General features: G+C 38.2%; 1 protein-coding gene across 3 annotated transcripts in view; it reads left to right on the top strand.

Annotated features, from left to right (window-relative positions):
- Nucleotides 1-6,761: 6,761 nt before the first annotated feature.
- Nucleotides 6,762-26,257, top strand: part of WDFY3 (WD repeat and FYVE domain containing 3) — a 279,964-nt gene continuing 260,468 nt past the window's right edge. For 2 of the 3 annotated variants that reach the window (XM_081250861.1, XM_081250860.1), the window contains exon 1: nucleotides 6,825-7,038. The gene's annotated coding sequence lies outside the window, so the exon portion shown is untranslated. Of the gene's footprint in view, nucleotides 7,039-26,257 lie in introns of all 3 variants that reach the window. The other variant, XM_081250859.1, reaches the window with a different exon arrangement.

Genomic DNA, 26,257 nt, shown 5'->3' with positions numbered 1-26,257 from the left:
TGTGACATATAGGAAAGAAGCAGGAAAAAATAATAAACTAAATTAGTGTTTCAATAAAAGAAAGTAGTGTGCATTTGGAATCATCAATAATCCAGCTTATTTTATTCATCCTTTTTATTAGTATACTTTATTAAGTTATGATAGTTCTTAATTTCTTGATTCAAAACTTTTCTATATGAATTGGAAAATTTTTGTAATGAAAAATGATGTTGATAAGTTTGGAACAATATAGAGCCAAAACAGACACAGTCATTGTCCTCATTGAATTTACAGGCATAAGTGACTTAATAACATATAAAACTACAAAATTGCATCTGTGATGAGTGGTATGAAGGAAGCTGAGTGGTTCTATGAAAGTGTTTAATGGTGGAATTTTGTGACTTAGGTAGTTCAGTGAAGGCTTATTTAAGGTAGTAAAGAACAGAGTGACAGGGAATAGACTGTGCAAAGGCCCTGTGGCAGAGGGAGCATGCCAAGACAGAGGAAATGAAAGCAGGCCAGGGTGACAGCAGCAGAGAAATTGCAAGAAATCATAGTGTGAGTTGATGCTAGAGAGATGGTTGTGAACCAACCATGCCAGGTCCTGAGAGGCACTGAAATTTTTAAGTGGGAACAATGGATTGGAAGGGATCCAAGTGAATGTGGGTAGATCAGAGGTTATTGCAGTTGTGATAGTGAGCCTAGGATAGTGCCAGAGAAAATAGAAAGAAGGTTAATGTTTAAGAGATACTTAGGGAGTAAAATTGTATCTGGCAGTAGACTTGATGCAAGAAATGAGAGAAATTGAAATGTTAAGGATGTGTTAGCCTTTTGAGGTTTCGGAGTAAAGCAATAGAACAAAAACACCATGCGGGGAGAAAGTTTTAAAATAAAGTTCTTGCACAATTCAGAGGATTATTTATAGCAGTTGACGACAAGAACAAATGCTTATTATATTTCAGTTTATACGAATTGTTGATAATGATTTGTGTGTCTCACTAGAGCAGAATGAGGTATTTCTGTACCATCCTGTATATGCTCTGCTATAGTTCTTAAGACATTATAATTTCAAGTTTACATCTGTCTCCTTCACTATATGGCGAACTAAATGAGGACATATACTAGATCTTATTTATATCTCCTGCAGGCAATCAAGTTTATGGCCTAACAGTCCCTCACATATTTGCAAAGTGAAATACTTAGGTCAAGAATCAAACTTTAAAATTTTCTATTTTCCAAATTATTTTTAGTGTGATTATACATTTAGAAACAAAAACATTTATATAAAATTTATCAAATTCAAAATTCCAGGTTAATAACTTTATGTACTCATTTGCATTTTATCCATAAAACTAAATGTGGTTTTAGCCAAATGGCCACATTTACTGATATGATCAGATTTAACTGTTGGCTGGATTTTGAATAATACTAACAATCACAAGCTAGTATAGAATATAATCTGAAATTTCCGTATAGGAGGCTGATTAATTTTACATCACCAGCATAGTACTTTTTAGCATGATTAAAAGACATGTGGAGGGACTTCCCTGGTGGTGCAGTGATTAAGAATCTGCCTGCCAATGCAGGGGACATGGGTTTGATCCCTGGTCCAGGAAGATCCCACATGCCATGGAGCAACTAAGCCCACACGCCACAACTACTGAAGCCCAGGAGCCCTAGAGCCCACATGCCGCAACTACTGAAATCCGCACGTTCTAGGGCCCGTGTGCCGCAACTACTGAACCCGCCTGCTGTAACTACTGAAGCCTGTGAGCCTGGAGCCCATGCTCCTCAATGAGAAGCCCGCACACTGCAAGGAAGAGTAGCCCCTTCTCACTGCAACTAGAGAAAGCCCGCATGCAGCAACAAAGACCCAATGCAGCCAAAAAAATTTAAGAAAAAATAAAAGATGTGGAATAAATTAATATCTGTCTCTTGAACTTTATTTTCTCATAGATGTGTCAAAGACCAACTACTTTTTTCATTCTGGTCAGCAGATGGCACTGTTTTACTTTATTTAGCTAATACAGGTGTTTTTGTTGTTTTCTTTCTCTCTTCTGAGTCCTTAGACTCTTACAATTTAGACTCAATCTATTAAATTACACAGTATTTTTGAGAGTTAACTTTACACTTTTTGATCTAAAAATAAATATTATAGAATGGGGCTGGTCCAGTTTAAAAAATAATTCACTTTTTTTTTTTTTAGTCAACTTGAACTTTCTTAAATTCTTTTTATTTAAAAAAATTGTTCTCATTTTTGTAAACAACAGGAAAACCCAGTTTATTTTACTTTGTTCCTTGGCTTTATTTCTGAGAAAGGTCAATGTTGAACAGTACTTCTGGAAATAAAGTTTAAATTATATTTAAACTAATGTGGCATAGTTAAAAGTTTCATTGGGCTTCAGTTTCTCACCTGTAGGATTAATCCTTTCAACTCTGAAGTTTTTGAACTTGAGAGTGAGTCGGGAGATCTTGGTTTTATTCAGAGTACCCCCAAATATACACTAAGTGACCTATAATAAGCCATTTGAATTTTTTGCCAAATTTTTAAAATGAGTTTAATAAATCTAGTCTGCATACTACTATATTTAACTTGTAAAAATATTGTCAAGGTACTGTTTTAAAAGTCTGAACTCTCTATAAAGAAATATTGATATAAGGAATTGAAAGTTAAGAGAACCTTCAAACTTTAAGTAGAAATACAAATCATTAATAATGAAGTGTTCAAAAACCCGTTTCTATTATAATCATGATCATTATGATGAGCAAAAGCAAAATTGTTAGTATTCAGTTTCCTCATGTCGTCATTTACCCTTCAAAATCTGAAGAAGCTTTACCTTGTATCACTTACTTAAGTAAAAATACAAAAACAATACACCAAGCTACAACCTAACCTCCCCGCCCCCGACAAAAACCCCACAAAACAGTACCTCTTTTGAATGTATGTATAAGAAGAACAAAAAAAGTCTCTAATTAGAACTTTCTAAAAGCATTTCTCCCCAATTAGGGTGCAGTAATGACTCTAAATGGCACTGTCTGGAGGACAGCTCATCAGTTAATTATAAGGAGTTCTCTAAATTGAGGAGTGAAGAATGATACTAAATTTCAACCAGTGCAGATAAATATGGCTTGTCATTATTCACTTGATATTTTAGACAGTCCATCTAAAGAGGAAGAGGTGGAGCAGAAATATTATTAACTGTCTTTTCTAAAAGAACAGAGATTATGAGAATAAAACTGAATATTTATCCAAGACTATATTCTTGTCTGGAGTATGTTTTTTATAGTCATTCAATTCCCATGATCCCCAGAGACTTGCATTTGCTTGCCCTGTTTATTTTCCATTTGGCTCTGTCAAGCAAGGGAAAACAATATGGCGTTTCTATTGTTGTACCTAATAGCCTGGGAAAATGGACACATATTTCAAAAATAATAGTTATGTAATTTAAAAATATGTTGGTTTAAGTTTCAATTCCTTTTAATTTTTGTGTTCCAGCGTAATTTAGCATTCTGTATCCTGGTGATAAATATCTTAAAAATTCTATAACTTACTTATGTTTATCTGTAAGATAATTCTACCTGTTCAACTTTAAATTCTTAGTGTTAAATACAAATGTAAAGAAAATAATTGTTTAAATAACAAATTGTCAATATATATTATTTATCCTAACAATTTTCCAAATTTGTTATTTTCTACTATTTTTTATTTTCTTCCACTTACATTTCAATATTCTTCATGAGCCAAAGTTATGCTTTGCTTATTCATGTTCACAGAATTCTCAATCATGTTAAAAACAAATATGGGTTTTGTTTGTCACAGATATTCTATTGATCGTTATTCTCCACAGTCACTTTATTCATGAATTGTAATTTGGGGACCAGACTCTGCTTAGAAATAGCCCTTCGTGTTTGCTCCTCTATTCCCAGAGGAGTTTGTTGCACATGTCTCGATCCTTTTCCATCTGGCCTCTGCACAAAGGGTTTACCCGAGTTTAACACAATTCTTTGTTTTATAGAGGACCTTGAGTTTATCTGAGAGTGAATACATATGAAACAATAACCATGTTGCTGGAGAACCTGATCTGACCTTTATTTTTATCCCCGAACCCTAAGATGACAGAGAAACTACACTTAGCCAGCAACAAAGACTAAAGAAGGTAAGGGCTGTAATGATGACAGATCTGAAGCAGAGATGCAAAAAAGTGAATATGAAGGGTCTGATTTTTCTGGGTACTGTCCATTATTACGGTGCTTATGTTTACATGGCTTCAGTAAAAACAGAAAAAGCTTGCTACATTTTTATCACTTTTTTTAATCAATATTTTATCTTTTTGTCAATATTTATTGTTTATTTTTACACATCTTTATTGGAGTATAATTGCTTTACAATGTTGTTACTTTCTGCTGTACAACAAAGTGAATCAGCTATATGCATACATATATCCCCATATACCCTCCCTATCGCATCCCTGTCAATATTTATATCACTGAAGAAACTATGTGAGATTTTTAGTTTGTAAGACATTAACAAGAAAGGGCTGCATTTGCATACTGATCTATCCATGCACTTCATTGCAGTGTATTTTCTTCAAAAGAAAAACATTTCTAATTAAAGTGTTAATGAGTTTAAAAATGTAGAACTCTTCTTTCTTCGGTGTAAATAAAATCATAATAAGTTTCCTGAAACCTCATATTTAACTGAAAATCCTCCTTTTAAAATGCATGCTAAGTCAACTGATTTTCTTACTCTGTGTTCATGTTATCCATTTTATTTTCTCTGAAAATATTCACTTTTATAAGGAAATACTTAAGAGTCAAGAATTTTGTGGTAATTTTGTCTAGTAATAAAGTGGAGAAACACAAAATCTAAATAAAGAATAAACACCTAAAGGCCAGAAAGAAAACACACATGTAGAGAGACACACACACACAGCCTTACACCATGTAGGTGCTTTGTTTTTAGTAATTTATTCTAAAATATATTATACAAAGCTGTCTCAAAGACTTTATTTAGGTTTAAAGGAGTTTTAGATGTTGATACAGGTTGTTGATTTCAAATAGAAGAATTACTGGTATTGAAAGATGGCAACTGAAATCTGGAACCGAACTAGGTACAGGTTACTTTGTGAGGATCAAAGAAAAAGATTAGAACCCCACCTCCCTGCCTCCCACAGTATACCAATGTTTTTTATTAAAACATATTTTTAGGTTTGTTTTGACATAACCTTTTCAAATAGCTTGAAACACATATTTATAACATAATTTTACATTTGAACTTAAAAAATTACTCACTTTGATGTAGAATATAAAACTACATTTTAAAACATTTCTCTCTATAATTGGCCTATGGAAGGGAATAACCTTTGAACACGTCTACTCATCTTATTCTTCAAGGGCAAGGTGCTTTTTTTGATAGCCACTCTGATCCTTCCCCAAAGTGCTCACATATACTATCCCCTGTATTTGTCAGCAACGTTGGATCTTGAAATAATCTGTGAGTGAATCCTTACAAATGGGTCCAATTTGCCAAAGGCCAAGTGGCTGAAAAGAAGCAAACAGCAAGTCCAGCTTGCTTCATCTTTAGTAGAGGAAATTCACAAGCTTCTGTAGATTGCGGTGTTAGGAAAAACAAGTTTGTCATTAGAACAATGATATTACCACTTCCCCACTCTAAGCCTGCTTAAGGGAGTCCACCCACAATTGCTGGCTCAGCTTGCCTCCATTGCCAGAACTACAGTATGCCCCAAACCGTCCACTGGGTTGATTAGCAACAAACAACAGAGGGGCAAACTGATGATCACTAGCATCTCTAGCTTTACCAAAGTGTGCTAATTGGGTCTAAACACTTTGTTTGTTAGGACTGCAAAGGTATAAGTAATGCCTTTTACAGTAAAGGGGGAAAAAAAAAAAAAACCTAAAATCTTAAGGCGACCAGTTCAAGGTCACTGAGGGAAGGCAACCGAGACTGGGCTCTTCAATTCCTCGGTCCTTTATTGGGCCGGAGCCAAACACGACACCATCCAGGAGTTTCAAAGCTGCGTAGTAGAACAGCTAGCGTGGGCAGTCCTTTTGTACTCCAGCTTGTGTAAAATTAACGCAGCTTCCCGTTCTTCCATCGCTGCCTGACAGCATCCAGCAAATGGGTGTAGGGTTAAGGAGAGCAGAACCCAGCTGTCCTTTCTTAGCTGAGTCTTTGGACTAATTGGGAACGAGGAGGGTGAGAACCGCGGGAGAGGGGCAGGGGTTGGGAGAGGGAAACGGGAGCAGCTGAGAGCAGGACGAGGGAAAGGAAGGAAGCTGGGGTGTGTGCTTCTTGGAAGGGAAGGGAGAGGGGGACAAGAGTGAAAAGGGGGGCCAAACTCAGGCTAAGAGAATCGGAGCCCGCTGCCTGCAAGAGGGGGCGAAGCCAGCTAGTAAGAGAAGGGTAAAAGCGGGAAGCAGAGGGAAGGGAAGGAAGTAAGGAAAGAGGAAGGAAAGGCAGAAGGGTTAAGAGGAAGAGCGGCTGCAATTTCTGCGGCCGGCTCAGTAGGAGGGGCAGGAAGGGAAAGAGGAGGATCCAGAGTCAGTCAGTCAGGCAGCCAGCGGGAGGTGGAGAAAGCCGGAGGAGGAGGAGGAGGAGGAGGATTAAAGATGGCCACCAACAGCTGCGGGAAACGGCAACAGCCCCTCACTTTCCGGGATGGTCCTTGCGGGGCGGCCCGGCCTTGATGGAGAAGAGAAGCCCGAGAAGCGCCGAGGCTGAGGCGGCGGCGGCGGCGGGGACCCAGCGAGGAGGAGGACGCGGGGGAGCAGGGAGCGGGGCAGGAGAAGGGAGAGGCGGCGGCGTCGCTACCCCGGCCGCCTAGCGCCGCTGCACGCCTCGGCCGACCGGCTCCCGCACCCCGCGGCCGCAGCATCGATCCCGGCCCGAAGCCCCGTCCCCCTCAGCGGGGCTCCCGGGCCCCACCGTGGACGCCGCGCCCGCCGCCCCCTCGCCGTCGCCAGCGCGCCCCCGGCGCGGAGCCCGGCCCGCCGCGGTCCCGCTCCGGGTCAGGCCAGCCCGCGCCCACCCGCCCTCCGGTGAGTGCCCCCTGCCCGCCGCCTCCCACCCCCAGCCCTGCGCCCGGCGCGCCGCGGCCGCTTTGTTCGTAAGGGGCGGAGGCGCTGCCCACTCGCGGCCCTGCGCCCGCTGCCCCTGGGGACAGGCCGCGGCCCAGCTGCCGTCCTCCCCCGGGACCGCGCTGCCCCAGAGCCACCGCCGCCGTCTCCAGGGCTGGCGGCCTGGCCTGTGTCCTCCACCGCGGCCTGGAGAGGGCGCCGTAGCGGACGGGTCGGGGTCGGGGTCAAGGGCTGCGGTCGGTGGGGAGAGATGCTGGGGTGGTTAGGGGGGTGGGGGAGGAGGGGGCTGGATGCTACCTCCTGTAAACAGTGGGGGCGTAACCTGGCGATACAGGAATCGGGGTCCGGTCCCCTCAGCCAGACCCCGCGGGGTCTCGGCTTCCGGAGCCCCCCGCCCCCGGGCGCCGTCGAGCGAGGCCTCCATCCGTCGGGCGCTGTCTCCGCCGACTGCGGGCCTCTCCTGGCTTATTCCCGAGCCCTGCTCTCCTCCCCCCCCCCCACACACGCCCTGTGCTGGAAACCTTCGTTTGTGGAAGCAACCAGAGATGCTCTCGCGGAGTGTGTTTGCCCTTTTTTTCTCTTGTACGGGGGATGTGGTGGCATCGCGAACATTCACGGTTACTGTGGGATTTAAACAGCAGATGTGACCTTTCCGACCAAAAGCCATTCGGCAGACCTAGCCAGTGTGTGATCCTCAGGTGCAGCGTTTCATTGATTTTTACCATTGAATTCCGAGACCTACGGTATTAGGTTTTCCTTTCACTGAAATAATCAGATAAAACCGATTGAAAGGATGTTTACTATGTATGTGAACCCTTGCCTCGACTTCCAGTGCCTTAAAAATCGTTGTTTCCTGTGGGAAAATGGTGCTACTGCATGCGAAAAACTATTTTTTGTTCAGTGATGGGCTTGAGTTGGTCAGTGCCAAGTGGTTATTGTAGTATGAAAACGAAACAATTAAAGAAAAACAAAACCTTTTGCTTTGAGATAGCAGCATATTTCCAGGTTGGAATTATTTGATAGCAGGTTTGGAACAGTTTCCACCATCAAACGGGGTAACAAATAAACAACATAAAACAGAACCAAAAATGTTTGATTAAAAAAATAAATAAACTAGATGTGCTAGTAGTGCGTACGTCTAGGAAAATATAAATCTCGCTTGAAAAGAAAAATAAAACTTTAACATGGGACGCTAAGCATAGGAATCAGTGTGGGTTTTTTTTTGATATTTAAAAATACATATTGCATTAGACTGACTTGGGAACCCTTCCTATGATATTTGAGCATCAGTGGTGCATGTTACACTATGAACCATTCATTCTCTGGCTGGTAGAAATATAGGTTTCTACTACTAGTGTCTTTTTCTGAGTTGAAATTGATTCATGTAAAAAATGTTATGCTTCTAATTTAAAATTTCTGCAGACAGGAGATATGAATTAGAAACATGATGTTCTGGTCTTACTGGCAAAAGAAAAGTTTTTTAAAAAAAGTAAATGACAGTGTGCTGTTTCAATATTAGTTGGATTCTCTACTTTGACGATTCTTAAAATCCACTGCTCAACTTTGTAATTTTAAGAGTTTACCTCAGGCATTTTTAATTTCATGCATGAGCTTCAGAGGGTCCTTGAATCCTTGGGAATCATAAGAATGTAGTATATATTTGCATTTTGTTCTGAGTAAAGGGTCCATGGAGTCAACACATTCTCAAAAAGATCTGCCTACGCAAAGAATTATGAACCACTGGATATATAATTAAAGGATAAATCTCCTATGTTAGGAAAATTAAAATTCTTAGGATTAGATTTGATAATTTATATCTTTCACTTCCAATTATGCATAAGAAATGTTTGTTATTGATAGTTTAGCACATAAAAGTCATTTTTCATGCATTCTTATTGAAACCTCAGGAAAATGTTAATCCCATTTTACAGATGGGGAAATAGATATCGAGAGAAGCTTGTTCAAAGTCATAGCCACTGGCGGGCCAACATTTGAGCCCAGACTGTCTAAAGCCAGAGCCAGCACTCCTAACAACAAGGCTGAACTTGGCTCTAAGTCAATGAATGACAGCATTTGCTTGATGTTAAAATGAGTAATTGATGTTTCGTTACAGTTGAAAAGCGGATCTGACATTGTCATAACACAAAATATCACGGGATTTTTGAGCCACTGACTCTGAGTAGGAAGAGACCTTAGTGATACTAACCTCTCTTAATGATACTAGTCTGGAATGACACTCAAAGTAGGGCCATTTCTACATTATTCTTGGCAGGATTATCCCGACCCTGTGTTTTAACTTACTGTGATTACAAGTTCACTTTTTTTTTTTTACATTTTTAATCTCTTTCTATTTATGTGAGTTATCTGTTTCCACTAAGTTCCAGTTCCTTCTTTGTATGTGATGCATTTGTCATCCATAAAAGAATTAAGAGATAAATGACTTCTACTCTATAATTTTTTTGTAGTCAGGTTTATTGGGTATAATTTACATGTGGTAAAAGTTTTGGCAGATGTATACAATTGGCTGATCACCACCACAATCAACATATGAAACATTTCTATCACTCCAAGAAGTTCTCTCATGCCCCTCTGTAGCGAATCCGTTCCCTCTACCTCCAGGCCTTGGCAACTGTTAATCAAATTAATGTCCCTGTTGTCTTTCTAGAATATCACATAAATGAAATTGTACAGTGTGTAGTCTTTGGTGTCTTCTTTCATTTATCGTAATCTTTTTTTTTTCCAACATCTTTATTGGAGTATAATTGCTCTACAGTGGTGTGTTAGCTTCTGCTATATATAACAAAGTGAATCAGCCATACGTATACACATATCCCCATATCCCGTCCCTCTTGCGTCTTCCTCTCACCCTCCCTCTCCCACCCCTCTAGGTGGTCACAAAGCACCGAGCTGATCTCCCTGTGCTATGCGGCTGCTTCCCACTAGCTATCTATTTTACGTTTGGTAGTGTATATATGTCCATGCCACTCTCTCACTTCCTCCCAGTCCACCCCTCCCCCTCCCCATGTCCTCAAGTCCACTCTCCACGTCTGCGTCTTTATTCCTGTCCCACCCCTAGGTTCTTCAGAACCATGTTTTCTTTTGGATTCCATATATATATATCATAATACTTTTGATATTCATTAAGTTGTTGCATGTATCAGTAGTTTGTTAAATGGTATGCTGATAAACATTGTAACAGCCTGCTCTCCAAAGAAAAAAATCCCTGATTGATAGCATCTGCTAATTATTGCAGTGTGTATACTCTCATCATGGCCTGTGTTAAGCTACATAAATCAGCTTGCAAAACTCCTGAAAATTAACAGTGGGCTTTCATAAGCCGTACCAGTCAGCCCTAGCACGCCACTAAATTTGTTCCTTTGTATTGTTGAGTAGCATTCCATTATATATTGAGGTACCACGATTTGTTCATCCGTTCGTGAGTTGGACATTTGAGTTGTTCTCCGTTTTGGACGATTATAAATAAAGCTGCTGTAAACAATTATGTACAGGTCTGTGTGTATGACAAATGTTTTCAGTTTTCTTGAGTTGTACCTAGGAGTGGGGTTACTGGGTCCTATGAAAAGTGTATATTTATCAATATTGGTAACTTTATATTGAACCTGCCAAACTGTTTTCCAAAATGACTACTGTTTTACATTCTTACCTGAAGCAATGTAAGAAAATTTCAGTTGCCCTGCACCCTTGTTGACACTTAGTATTGTCAGTTATTAAAACTTTAGCTGTTTGTTATATGTCTAGTGGTCTCCTTTAGTGTTTTTGACTTCTTAATTGTTACTTTCAATAGTATTTGAACCAGCGTAGGAAGTTTATGACAGACATTGCTAAATAATTTTTGTTTTTGGCATGGTCATCGGTCATGATCTCAATATGAAGGCAGTAGCACTTAAAGGATGTTTCTTTGAGTTTCTTATTGTACAGTTGGCTTTCATTTATTAAAATTGCTTTTATAAAAGAAAGCATCATTAGAGAATTCTGATACTTAGCTCTTAACATTTTTTAATGTGGTTTTAGAAAAAGCTAGGTAAAGTTTTGTTTCTTTAAGAAAAATTTAGAATTAAAAAATTCTCAAATGATAAATCATTTCTTCGATTTTTACTTGGACTTAAAGGGAAAACAGTAGACTGAAATAATTCAGTCAAGTAGTCTTTGAAGTCATCCCAGATCTTGTAAGGAGCATTAATCCATGAATAATTGCAGCATTACTTTTCAATGTTTAGAAAGCTAATTTTCATGAAATATTACAATGTGTGTTCCCCTCTGTTAAGGTGACTTTTGAGCAGAGGTTTAACGCACTTAAGGGAGTGAGAGAGTTTTAGATATGGGAGAAAAGCAGGTGCTGAGGCCCTGAAGCAGGAGGGTGTTGAAGTGTTTAGAGAACAGTAGGGGGTTGGCTGGAGGGAGGTGAGAGCTGAGGTCAGGGTAGTGGAGGCCCACGGACCCTGTAGGCAGTGTAAGGACTTCTGATCTCAGTTTGAGCCTAGAGCGTGTCCTCTGCATGGGCAGAGAAGTGTTCTGTTTCCTGCTTGAAGTTTCTGAAGTGTGCTACCCTCTCCTGCCCGGAAGCTGGTCCTTTTACCAGGAGTAGCACTTGGTTGTCCCTCCCCTGTGTGTTCCCTTAGCACCTTTTGTCATACCTCTACTTAATAGCTGCTTTATTTATTTGTCTCCTCCCCCTAGATGGAGGTCCTAGATTTTTCTTTTAAACCTCTGAATTCCTGTTTCATTGGATGAATGCTTGTAGAATTATGTTGCTGAAAATGGTGTTAATCATTAAAAACTGGGTAGGAGATACCCAAGAGTATTGCTCATGTGGACGTGGATTCTGTCTATTTTGCTGACTGCTGTACATTTAGTGCTGGGGCAATGAGCTGTGCATAATAGGTGCTCAATAAATACTTGGTGAATGACTGAGTGGACATCCATGTGCCAGCCTCTGCTCACTCTTTCCTCTGCTTCCCTTGGGAAGGGAAACATTTACCATGGGCAAATCCCTTAACATGTTTCCCTATGGCCTTCCTTCCTCTAACTGCATGCTCAACAAATGCCAAATACTTAGAAAATTCACTCATTCATTCATTCTAAACAAATGTAATAATAAAGAAATGTAGATAATTTCTCTCCAAGCTAAATAGGATTAATTGCACAATGTTTCTGTTCATTCACACTTCTGTTTTCCTTTCTTTAATGGGAATTTTTGAGGTTACTTTATTCCTGGGCCCCTGAATCTTTAATAAACAAGACACTGATTATTTAATAAACAAGACACAAGGTCTAGAATATCACTGCTGTAAACAACTGAAGCAGAAGCCCTGCAGAGTGAGAAAAGTCTAGTATAGCAATAATGTCGATATTTTGTAGTGTTTCATTTGGTTGAACAGGCAGTCGTAGCTGATGTTTTTATTCGACTGTACGGATGCAGAGTTTTGGGGTTTTGTGCTCACCACTGAGTTTGTAGAAATGTCAGGCTCCAGCACAGACACCCTCAACACTGGAACATCTAGGTTATCATCTTAAGCCTAGAATTGTTAACGGTAACTGCGAATCCTTCCGTCCTTACATCTCAGCCTTCCTCGTTCTGTCTGATTCCCCAGTACCTGCATGTCTTTGAACCTGCAGGAGAAGGACATTGGGAGACGCTAAGTATTGCATCTGCAGAAGCTGTAAGACTTGAGGAAGAATATTTAAAGTAATGCTTTTTAGTGATATGAGTCATTTTCCCTCCTTTTTTTTTTTTTTAGCGGTACGCGGGCCTCTCTTGTTGCAGAGCACAGGCTCCAGACGCGCAGGCTCAGTAATTGTGGCTCACGGGCCCAGCCGCTCCGAGGCATGCGGGATTTTCCCAGACCAGGGCGCGAACCTGCATTCCCTGCATTGGCAGGCAGACTCCCAACCACTGCGCCACCAGGGAAGCCCTAAGTGCGTATTTATAATGGTACTTCAGAGGCCCCCAAATTAAGAGATTTGAATTCGTGTTCTGCCTTTGCCCCTTGAAAGCTGTGTTACTTTTTGGGTGGGTCACCTGTCCTGTTTGCCCTCTGGTTCTTCATCTGTTGGCAGACCTTTCTACTCCAGGTCCCTTACATAATAGTGATCATTGATTTCTGACACTACTTCTTTTAGCTTTCCTTGTTCCTTAAGCTACTGGTACCTATGTTGTGAGAGGTGTCATGTTACAGCTTGATTTTTGACATACCTTTGATAGGTATATCTTCAACACTTGATGAATCTGTCAGGCCCAGCTTCCTCTTTCTGTATAATGTTTCTTCCTAGTTGTGTCCCTCTGTTCTCCAGCCAGTAAGGACTTCAGGGAGGGCAATTAATTTAATATTAGCCTAAGAAAAGTAGGAATCTGATACACAGTCATTATCTGATATTAGAAAGTCATACCAAAATTATTTTGTATTTGCTATTTTTCTCCAGGGGGGACAACTAGTTTATCTGCACAGAATCTTTTAGGTTTACTGCCTTGCTCTAAGTAAAGCATCCACTAAAAAAAAAGCATGTAAGTAAAATTTTGCTTTATAAATTATATAACTTAGGAGGTGATTAATTATTGTAAATATATAGGACTCAACACTTTAAAAAGAACCCCACGAGTATCTTCTAAAAATATTCAGATTTCTTAGTACATTTTGAGTGTTTGAGTTTAGAAAAGCAGCTTACTTGTTTTAATTTCCCTAACATTTGTTCAAACTGCATTACCTTACTGATATATTTTTTAAATCTTGAAAAAATTATAAACTCACAGGAAGTTGTGAAAATAGTGGAGTCCCATGTGCCCTTCCCCTATCACTCTTGACCAGTGGTAATATCTTACATGACTATAGTACAATACTGATTTATACTTTATTACTAAAAGCACAGTGATCTTGCTAGCCTTGAAAAATGTTGACAAATACAAGAATGTTGATATTTTTGTTCTCCCCAGAGAGTGAAGAGGTTAGATTCTATACTTTGTTTCCACAGGCCAGCAGACCAAGGGTCTGTTTCTTCCCTTAACTTTCTGTGAAAAGGGCAACAGGTAACTAGGCAAATCGCTGATTATTTTTCTACCAAGTACATCATTCACAGCCCCGATCTAGTCAGGTAAAATTCAGTCACATGGCATTCTTTTTGCTGTGCTCTTTGATTTAATCACTACTATATTTGCTTATTGGGAACTTTCATTCTTAACAAGTAACAATATAAAGAAAGAAATATTGGACAGTTAGTCAAGGGATGGTATTTATTAAGTACCTGCTATCATTTTGTTGAATATAGAGGAGATTTCAGAAATAGAAGGGGTGTTTTTAGTATAGTTGTATAAACAGCTGTAGAACATTACCATATATTGTATAATATATTTCAGCAAATTTTATTCTCTCTCTAAATACACATAGGCATGTAATTGGCCTTCAGTAAGCACTGAGTGAATGAATGTAGTTAGGTAATAAGGATGTTGTCAGAAAATTATGTAAGTCTTAAGAAAATAAATGTTTACTGTCACTCCTAGGAATTCTAAGACTTCATTATCAAGTGAAAGAATGATAATATATGTTTTTTTATGTTTCCTTATTCTCTTTGCCCTAGAAATCCCTCAGTAAATTCATAATCAGATCTTCTTGATTAAAGCCTGGGTTTCTCTGACTCTAAAGCCCAAGTTCTTTTCCTGTGGCACACTGCTCATTAAAACACAGTGATTTAGATGATAAATGCCACAGTTAAGTAAACAAGTATGAAATAAAAATAAACTCAGTTATTTTTAGAAATATCATTGTCGATTGATTGCCTAATAATTTTATTTAATCTGATTTATTTGTTTAACGCCTAGTGACTAAATTAGACCAAATATAAGGGATTCAACTTGCTCTGGGAACCTACTTCTTATTTCCCAAAATGCTAATACACTGTAAGTAGATTCTCAAATGATGCTATAATGTATATTAATAATTCTATACTTTTCCTAATTATTTATTAAATGTTTTATTGTGTGCTGTCCTGAGTACTCTGGTAGATACATGGATGTTTAAGACATGGATAGTCCTGCTCTCAATAACTTTATAATATAATGGAAATAAGATGGATGCATAAATAATTGAACAGTATGTGATTAGTCTGTCTGAGGGGTACAGAAGTTCTACGGATACTTAGAGAGTAGAAAGGTTACTTTTAGTTGAAATGCTTAGGGTAACCCTAAGATGAGGTTTGATCTGAATATCAGGTGGATTGGTAGAAATTCCTTGGTGAAAACTGTGAGATTTACTTATATCAGAATTACAGAAAATTATAAAATCAATCGATTTCACCATCAATGAATCAGATGAGGTCTCTTGGGAAAAAATTAGTCTGAATTTATTATTTAAGTAATGAGGAAAAGGAATAGGGATAAAGTAAAACATTTAGAAGAAAACATATTTTTAACATGAAAACCTTAGTTTTGCTCCTGAAGCATTTTACAACGAGGTCACCATGAAAATTGTACTAAATATGACTTCCCTAGCATGTATTCTTTTTAAAGATAACTTGATCTGTTGGATTGATGACAGACATGCTTTATGTATTTCATTTCATTTGCTAAGTCTAGAAATAAATTAGATGAGTTACCTCTTTGGTCAAGATGAAAACTGATTTGTTGCTGTTTTATTATTTCTGAAGTCTTACCAGTGTTTAAAGTATTTTTATTATCTCGGAGTGAAGTAACATCAAAAAAATTATCTTGACATTGTGAACTTCAGCATTGCTAAGAGGTAGCTATTGGTGGCGGACTTAAAGCAAAGGCTGGAGAAGGAAGGGAAAGGACAGTATGGGTGAGTGGAAATACCATGGAGGGGGAACAGGGAGAGAGAGAGAAAATAAAGAGTTCCCCGTAAAAGGGACTTGTTCTGCCCAGGTCATTCCGTCTAGCAGATGCTGACCTGTACCTAGTCAAACCTGGAGCATTTCCGAAAGCTCGTTTTTTCGTCAGACTTATAAAAGAGCAGAAAATATTGAGTTTGCTTCAGTTATACAATAAATATTAATGGAAAGTGGTATCATAACATGCATTTGTGTTCTCTGCCTCCTTTTCCACAGAGACCTAGATTTAAATCTGAGTCACCAGAGTAAATAAGTTCAGTGATTCCCAGCTTGAGTTGGGTTACATAACCACCACATGTGTTGGCATAGGTGTTTATACTTTAAGGAGGGTATGGGGAATCCTGACACGACATGGCAGCTGCTGAAAAGGCATTAAGGCCACCCTAGCACCAACATGGCACTTGTGTAGTTGGGAGAGGGCAGGGGGAAAATGTGCTGAATAGCCTTTCTGAGATGATAATACTAGTGATCTCTATTCATAGCTAGGGGTATTGTGTCTTTCTTAGAAAGCTTATTCTTTTTTCTTTATGGATTTTCATGAACTCTGATATTTCTCAGCCTAATGCATTCATCAGAAATGAGCCATTTTTTGACTGCTGTTTGCCAGCATTAAGAGATCTTTAAAAGGATCCCCATATTCTAGCCTTTCTTCTTGCTACTCTGCTTGTTGACACCCACTTTAGTGCAGAATTTAATAGTTGCTTTGCATATCCTAATGTCATCCAACAAAGCATCATTCCAGTCCAGTGAAGTTCTGTTCAGCGAGTGCTATTTTAATGGAAGAAGACTGGTTGCATTCCAGGACCTAATTGTTACTTTGGTCTTGTTATTTAACATTAAGCAAGCATACATTATAGATAGTAATCACACCTGGGTGTGCTTTCTTGTGTTTTGTTATAGAAATGCTCTTACATGATTAACGTAGTGGTGACACTGATTTGTATTAAAAAATTTTTTATCTCATTTTTCTAAGTAGCAGAGGTACGTACTATGCACAGGTTTTGAGTTAGACTTTTGCATTTTGTCATCTATTATCATTGAGAGATCAATAAGAAAGTCCTGTTTTTATTAAAAAAAAGTTTAAAGATGGCAGAGTGACTAGTAAAGAATGCTGTAGCTTATTGGAGTTACAGTTAAAACTAAATTTCATTATTATTTTCCTCTTGGGACTTCAAATCACTAGAAAATGTCTATGAACAGTAATTTAGAAGATAAATTGGCCAGATGACTGAAATAGAGAAGTCCTACCAACATAAACAAGTAGTAAGGTGAATTTTTAGAAGATAAATATTAAACATAGTGTTTGAGGAAAGTGTTATAGTAATATTAAGTTAGAATAGAGGTAAATAATTACCTGGTGAATAGTTAAAAGCAGATGACATTAATCCATCATGTGAGCTGCATTTTGCCTTGTGTTTATCGACTAGTAGGGAGTGTTTTGGGGAAATGGGACTTAGGACTCACATTATACTTGGTTTTCTTCGAGTAAGGTCCTGCCTGGCAGTTGTCATTCCACAGTGGCTTTATTGCCCTGTAAGATGAGTACATTTGACACTGTTTTACTAGCCATCTGAATCCTTGATTTTTTGTTTGTTTGTTTGTTTTTCATTCAACAAGAAAATATTAACTGTCTATTTTGGGTTCTGAAAATAATAAGATGATAATATAGTATTTCTCCATTCAAAGAGCTAGTAAACTAGTTTAGTTTATGAACAGATAATCATTAAATAATGTGGTGACAACATCTGCTTTGAGGTTTTCTTGGCTTTCCTTTCTAGCCACAGTATTTGGAGTTCCTTATTATCCATTGTACTTGTTCTTACTGCAGCCCTCTTGGCTTGTAAGGGGCTTGAGGTAAATACACACACCTTTTTCCTTGAATCTTGGGCTGTTTTGCAGTTTTTTGTTATGTCCATGATGATCCCATTTGTAACTTGATCTTTATTTAGGAATCAAGGTAGAGAAAGCCAGGAGGGGAAGCACCTTTAATGAGGATATACTATTAATAACAAAGCTAGACTTTGGAGAAAATGATGGGAATCCCATTTTTTGGCAATAGATGGAATTAGAAATTTAATCATGTTTCATAAAGAAGAATTTAGCATTGATCAAAAGAGATACTAATTTATATGATTAGATTATATACTTTATTGCTTTGATGTACCTTATTTGTTTTGTGTCAAGAAATTTCTGCTTGGACTCTTGGGAATGAAATGGTCATTTCTGTATGCTATAATAGAATGTAGTTACAAAATGTAATTGGTTTTTTTCCTAGCTTTAGAAATTATAATCTGATGATTAAAAAAAATTTGGCATGTAAATGTCCAGGATTCATATGATGTTATTTTAATATCACTGTATTACAAAGTTTCCAATTCATACCATTTAGAAAAATTTTCTCATTTGTTTATTTGTTTTGTTTCTAAATTATGTTAAGTTTGTGTACTTTTACTATATCTCAAGATTTGATCGAGTTTTGTTGTATTTGTGATATGACAGAGCATGGCCAAGTGTTAGAGTAGGGCCGAGCTTACTGTTATACAGGACAGACTAGAAGGAGTCCACATTTGAAAGACTGCTGCATGTTAGAGCCAATCTCACCTAAACTACAGGTGTTTGAGAAAAAGTTCTCTTTGGTAGCCCATGTCAGGGATAGAACAGGCAGAGGACAATCTGCACAATCTATTGCTAATGGGAATTCAAGGTGAAGAAGCACATAGAATTGAGAGAGAGAGAGAGAGAGAGAAATTAATGAGTGAGTTCATACATTTATACATATATTTATATGATTGGCTGCCAGAGAATTCTGTCTGGGTACTGGACTCTAGATAATGGCCTGATACCAGTCCTTGGGATTGGGACTGATAATCGAAAGTAGGCGTCCCAGTACTAGGAAGACACCAGGCAGGGACCAGACTAGGAATCTCCAGAAGTGTTAGAACAGAAGCCTAATTACAATAACTGAGGTATAAACAGGGCTAGAACAGCAGAGAGGGGAAGAGTAGAGCACAATGGGTAGCAGAACAAGCTAGGAACCCTAGTAATCTAATCTGGGGTGTAAAGGCTGGGTGAATTAATGTTAATAGTGACTTGATCCAGAATTGAAGATTAGGGCTGAAACTGCTTAAGCATCCCTTGTCAGAAGTCTATATCTAGGATATAAGTGACCGGAGAAGCAAGGCACATGGAGAGTACAAACAGACTAGGCTTGAAATCTTTTTTTATATACTATTGTCTTTTAAGGACAGAATTCATTTCCATTGTTAATCAGTAATCATTCACTTTGCTTTGTTGGCACTAGTATGGGATCACGAGATGCAGAGAACTGCTGACATTTCAGAGTAATGTCTTAACACGGAACTGGTGCTAAAATGAACAGACTGAAGCTTTGGGGTAAATGTGCTTTCTTGCAAAATAGGAGGATATGAAAAAGCACGTTAGGCATGAGAGTTCTAATGTCACAATTCTGAAGGCAAAAGTATACTATGTTAGTTTAGTTTTTGAGCGGGCTAAGAGGAAGCAAGGAAAATGTATGATTGTGATAATTTGACATTAAAATGAGAACCTTCCATACCTTTTTACTTCCTAGAAGAAGTCAGTAGCATTTGGGGGTTTCAGTCAACTGATACTCACCAGCTTAAGGGGGACCAAAAGGCATTTTTGGAACCCACACTGGAAATTGATGAATGGAATGAGTGGGGCTTGAACAGAAGAAACCAGAGCAGCTCTTGGGAGCTCATCAGCAGGAGTTTTTATACTTTCTTTCCAGACTCCTGCCATTAATGTGACTTCACTGTAAAGATTTATTCTCTGCCTTGCCTTTTCAATTTTTATATTCCAACAAGAAATGATTAGATTAGCCCTTTTCAGCTCAGGGATCTGTCTCCTAGACCCAGAGGACCCACGGTTATGATGTACAGTCATAACCCCAGGAGTCTGCCCCTGTGTGGTGGGGACTGTCCCCACAGAAAGAGAAATGGAAAGCCGGGCAGCCCTCCTAGGGGGTGTTTAGAAGATCTCACCCATTAGTAGTTTAACTACCCCTTTTCCTTCCCTGCTCTTCTTTCCCCTCACTTCCCTCCCCACTTGTATAAATGTTGAGATAACCCTGCTATATCCCATCCATGGAGGCAACTTTTCTAGTGGGAGAAAATCTAAATGCAAGCTGAAGTGCCACATTCAGAGGCAGTACCATAGGGCTACTGATTAGGGGTGATATCATGCTGCCCCTTGTTCCACTGTGATTCTATCTTGATATTTTACAACTTAAATTTAATTTCTGCTAACTTGCCATCTTCATGATTGGGAGAAAGGAAATAAAAAGAAAATGTATTTAAGGGAAAGATGGGGGTACTTACCATCTACCAGTGACTAGTAAGGAAATTAATGGTGGCTAGAATCCTTAATATTGTATCAGTGCACACACCCTGACCTGTTTCACTTCAGATTTCATACCTTCTGCTAGCATCTCGGCTTATCAGGGTTCTTTTCCTCACAACCTGACCCAGTCCTTCATTCTTGAAAGCGTCTGAGCTCCTTGTAGCTCTGACTGTATGGTATTGTGATAGGCTTCCACTAACCTTAACACTGCATAGTAGTACCAGAACTTACTCCAGTGGATTCCCCTGAGTTTTTCTCATGGTCTTCCTAGCCCCCAAAGGTAGAGTAGCAACCTCTCTTCCCCTTGATAGTCATGGACAGTCACTCTTAACCCTGTAGCCTTCATTTTTGCTTGTTTTTCTACTGTCATGAAGAAATCAAACTGAACATGATAAGCTCAGCTTTCAGTGGAGTAAAACAGTTATTCTGTCTCCTGGTAGAAGTATTTTTTTTTTTTTTTTTGGTACTAAAACTTCTAGGTGAGCAGATTCCAGATTTCATAAGATAAAAAGCAAAATTTTGAGAGCAGAAAAGACACCACTCCACTATTACTGTTGGGTTCCCGCATCCAATATATTCTGGAGATGGGAGACAGCATATTTTGGTAGATGTTTCAGAGCCCATTTTTTATCCTGCAGGACAGCACCCCAAATTCAGAAGTTTTTAGCTCTGGCAATAACTCTTACATCAAGCTTCTATAATCATTGCTTCCTACTGTGGGGACAGCTGTGTCTGAATAAGAGTATTTGATTAATCAGGCCATGTGCATCTACCCATTGCCATTTGAAGTGAATTCCTGGATCAGAGGCCATGTAATTTATAGGAAGCATTCAGTTAATCCTGCATAGTGGTGCTGGTAGAGGCAAATTCAGAATTGGTGACTCTTACAGCAAGGATCGGCCATCACCATTTCTGTAATCCAAGGGGCTTGATGCCTGCTAAGAGGTAGTGCCTGCTGGGGACTCAGGCAATTGGCTTCTCAATAGTAGGGGCAGTGAGGTCAGTCTTAGTGAGTCAATGTAATTGATCCCTTGCATAACTGCTTCTCCTGCCAGCTGCTTGTGGTTATTTTCATGAAACCACTGAGCAAGGACTAGGCTGGCTAGAGAGGGAGTATGACTTGATCTACGATGAGGGTCATCTTGTCTACCCGATTATTAAGAGGCTTTTATATATATATATATATATATATATTTTTTTTTTTTTTTTTTTTTTTTTTTTTTTTTTTTTGCGGTACGTGGGCCTCTCACTGTTGTGGCCTCTCCCGTTGCAGAGCACAGGCTCCGGACGCTCAGGCTCAGCTGCCATGACTCACGGGCCCAGCTGCTCCGTGGCATGTGGGATCTTCCCGGACTGGGGCACGAACCCGTGTCCCCTGCATCGGCAGGTGAACTCTCAACCACTGCGCCACCAGGGAAGCCCAAGGCTTTATATTTTGATTTGTTTGCATTGATTGGCAGCAGCAGGGTTCTGGTGAGGAATTTTTTTAGACTGCGGTCCTGTTGTCAGAGGTTCATTCAAATAACCATTCCCTAAATCTCCCTATTAATTTTTTCTCTGATCTTTTTCTTCAAGGCCATTGATCATGGCACAGAAAAGGGAAGGATTGTAGGCACTCTAGCTATTCTTAAGAAGTGTCTACAACAGAAATAATAATATATTCTGTAAGTTCTCAAAACTTAAGCAAGATTTCAAGTCACATCCAATGGCTGTGTTAAATTTTAACCTATTTTTGTCTTACTTGACTCAAATCTTTTCCCCTTTTGATTTCATGTTTTACAGTTCCTCAATCATAAAAGCCTCATTTAAAAACTTTAAAAAATTTTGGTTAATAGAATTTTAAAATGTCATATATCCTTTATTTGTGATGGCATGTGTGTGTATGTGTGTGTACCTATATATACTCATTTGAGCAGAGAAAATGTCTAAAGTGCATACCAGACTGTTAAAGACTATCTTTGGGGCATGGGTTAGGGGAAAAGAAGAGTTGGTGTTGTGGTGGAGAGCAGTTTTATTGTTTCGCTTCAAAAAATGTGCTCTACTTGACATTTCATATTCTACTAAGCATGTATTTTTATTAATATGAAAAATGCCAACATATGATTTTTGTTTCTTATAGTGTTAGGAGAGATAATTTTGGGATGATTAAGGACTAAAAAATAGTACTTACATATAAAGCTATCTGTGCTGCCAACAAAAGCATATGAAATTTTTGTTTAAATTGAAGTACAGTTGATTTACAATATTGTGTTAGTTTCAGGTGTACAACAAAGTGACTCACCTGGGTGTATGTGTGTATATATATATATTTTAGGTTATTTTCAATTATAGGTTATTATAAGATATTGAATATAGTTCCCTGTGCTATACAGTAAATCTTTCTTGCTTATCTATTTTAAGTATATGTAATGTTTTAAATTTTTTTAGCATATGTATTTGACAATCAGATGTTTATTGAAAGGCATTGCATGAATTAGTTTTTTACGTAATTACACTAAAGTTGAATCTCTTTGCTTTTCTCATCAACATAAAGTTTCCACGTAAAACTAATTGATAAAAAGTATAATATATCCTAATCTGAAATGCCTAGAACTCAGAGGTTGAATTGCAATAAGGAATTGCAGAAGAGAGGCCTTCAACACATTATTTTTTTCCTTTGCTAATTTTAGTTTTCATGCCTGGACATCTGATAGGACCCAGATGCTATGAAGGGCACTTAAAGTATATGGATATATTTTCTAGTTTTTAGTATTTGCAGACCATTTTGCATCATCTTCAGACTACTAGTTGATGATGATTTTGTCACCTTTCAAAGAACCATCCATTATCTAGCTCCCTCTTTCTCTTTTTAAATAAACCTATTCCTTCAAGTATATACATAAATAAAAGTGAAGAAAGTGTAGGTGTACAGCTCAATGAATTTTCTCTAAATGAACATTCTGTACCATTAAAAAAATGAAAAAGCTAACTAAAGACTGGGAAAAATATTTGCAAAACATATATCCAGCAAAGCATTTGAACCACCATATCTTAAGAACTCTCATAATTTAATAATAAGACAAAGAACTGTGTCAAAAAATGGGCCAAGGATTTCAACAGACATTCCACTGTGGGTATATGAATGGCCAATACATACCATGTAGAAAGATATAAGTACATAGAAGGATGCTCAACATCACTAATCATCAAGGAAATGGAAAACTTCCCTAACATGGGAAAGGAAATAGTCACCCAAGTCCAGGAAGCACAGAGAGTCCCATACAGGATAAACCCTAGGAGAAACACACCAAGACACATATTAATCAAACTAACAAAAATTAAATTTGAAGAAAAAATACTAAAAGTAGCAAGAAAAACAACAAATAACATACAAAGGAATTCCCATAAGGTTATCAGCTGATGTTTCAGCAGAAACTCTGCAGGCCAGAAGGGAGTGGCAGGATATACTTAAAGTGATGAAAGAGAAAAACCTACAACCAAGATTACTCTACCAGCAAGGATCTCATTCAGATTTGATGGAGAAATCAAGAGCTTTTCAGACAAGTAAAAGCTAAGAGAATTCAGCACCACCAAACCAGCTTTACAACAAATGCTAAAGAAACTTCTCTGGGTGGGAAACACAAGAGAAGAAAAAGACCCACAAAAACAAACCCAGAACAATTAAGAAAATGGTAATAGGAACATACATAGCAATAATCACCTTAAATGTAAATGGATTAAATGCTCCAACCAAAAGACACAGACTGGCTGAATGGATACAAAAACAAGACCCGTATGTATACTGTCTACAAGAGACCCACTTCAGACCTAGGGACACATACAGACTGAAAGTGAGGGGATGGAAAAAGATATTCCATGCAAATGGAAATCAAAAGAAAGCTGGAGTAGCAATACTCATATCAGGTAAAATAGACTTTAAAATAAAGACTGTTACAAGAGATAAGGAAGGACACTATGTAACGATCAAGGGATCAATCCAAGAGGAAGATATAACAATTATAAATGTTTATGCACCCAACATAGGAGCATCTCAATAAATAAGGCAGATGCTAACAGTCATGAAAGGAGAAATCAACAGTGATGCAATAATAGTAGAGGACTTTAACACTCCACTTACACCAATGGACAGATCATCCAAACAGAAAATAAATAAGGAAACACAAGCTTTAAATGATACGATAGATCAGATAGATTTAATGGATATTTATAGAACATTCCACCCGAAAGTGGCAGAATACACTTTCTTCTCAAGTGCACATGGAACATTCTCCAGGATAGATCACATCTTGGGTCACAAATCAAGCCTCGGAAAATTTGAGAAAATTGAAATCATATTAAGCATCTTTTCTGACCACAACGCTATGAGATCGGAAGCCAATATCAGGAAAAAAACTGTAAAAACACAAACACATGGAGGCTAATCAGTGCACTACTAAATAACCAAGAGATCACTAATGAAATCAAAGAAGAAATTAAAAAAATACATAGAAACAAATGACAATGAAAACATGAGGACCCAAAACCTATGGGATGAAGCAAAAGCAGTTCTAAGAGGGAAGTTTATAGCAATTCAATTTCACCTCAAGAAACAAGAAAAATCTCAAATAAATAATCTAACCCTACACCTAAAGCAACTAGAGAAAGAAGAATAAAGAAAACCCAAAGTGAGTAGAAGGAAGGAAATCATAAAGATCAGAACAAAAATAAGTGAAATAGAAACAAAGAAAATAATAGCAAAGATCAATAAAACTAAAAGCTGGTTCTTTGAGAAGGTAAACAAAGTTGATAAACCCTTAGCCAGCCTCATCAAGAAAAGAAGGGAGAGGATGCAAATCAATAAAATAAGAAATTGAAAAGGAGAAATCACTACTGACACTGCAGAAATACAAAGGATTATAGGAGACTACTGCAAACAACTATATGCCAATAAAACGGACAACCACGAAGAAATGGGCAAATTCTTGGAAAGGTACAATTTTCCAAGACTGAACCAGGAAGAATTAGAAAATATAAACAGGCGTATCACAAGTAGTGAAATTGAAACTGTAAATAAAAATCCTCCAACAAACAGAAGTCCAGGACCAGGTGGCTTCACAGGTGAATTCTATGAAACATCTAGAGAAGAGCTAACACCCATCCTTCTCAAACTCTTCCAAAAAATTACAGAGGGAGGAACACTCCCAAATTCATCCTCAAAGCCACCATCACCCCGATATCAAAACCAGAAACAGATATCACAAAAAAAGAAAATTATAGACCAGCATCAGTGATGAACATAGATGCAAAAATCCTGAACAAATTACTAGCAAACAGAATCCAACAACATATTAAAAGAATCATACATCATGATCAAGTGAGATTTATCCCAGGGTTGCAAGGATTCCTCAATATATGCAAATCAATCAATGTGATACACCATATTAACAAATTAAGGAATAAAAACTATATGATCATCTCAATAGATGCAGAAAAAGCTTTTGACAAAATTCAACACCGATTTATGATAAAAACTCTCCAGAAAATGGCCATAGAGGGAACCTACCTCAACATAATAGAGGCCATATATGACAGACACACAGCAAGCATCATACTCAGTGGTAAAAATCTGAAAGCATTTCTGCTAAGATCAGGAACAAGACAAGAATGTCCATTCTTGCCAGTCTTATTCAACATAGTTTTGGAAGTCCTAGCCATGGCAATCAGAGGAAAAAAAAAGAAAAGGAATAAAAATTGGAAAAGAAGTAAAACTGTCACTGTTTGCAAATGTCATGATACTATACATAGAAAATCCTAAGTATGCCACCAGAAAACTACTAGAACTAATCAGTGAATTTGGTAGGGTTGCAGGGTACAAAATTAATGTACAGAAATCTCTGGCATTCCTGTACACTAACAGTGAAAATTTGGAAAGAGAAATTAAGGAAACAATCCCATTTACCACTGC

Source organism: Mesoplodon bidens (assembly GCF_964165515.1).
Source record: "Mesoplodon bidens genome assembly, chromosome: 1".
Lineage (NCBI taxonomy): Eukaryota > Metazoa > Chordata > Mammalia > Artiodactyla > Ziphiidae > Mesoplodon > Mesoplodon bidens.
The sequence above is the reverse complement of the archived record's forward strand: the minus strand, read 5'-3'. Positions and strand labels throughout refer to the sequence as shown.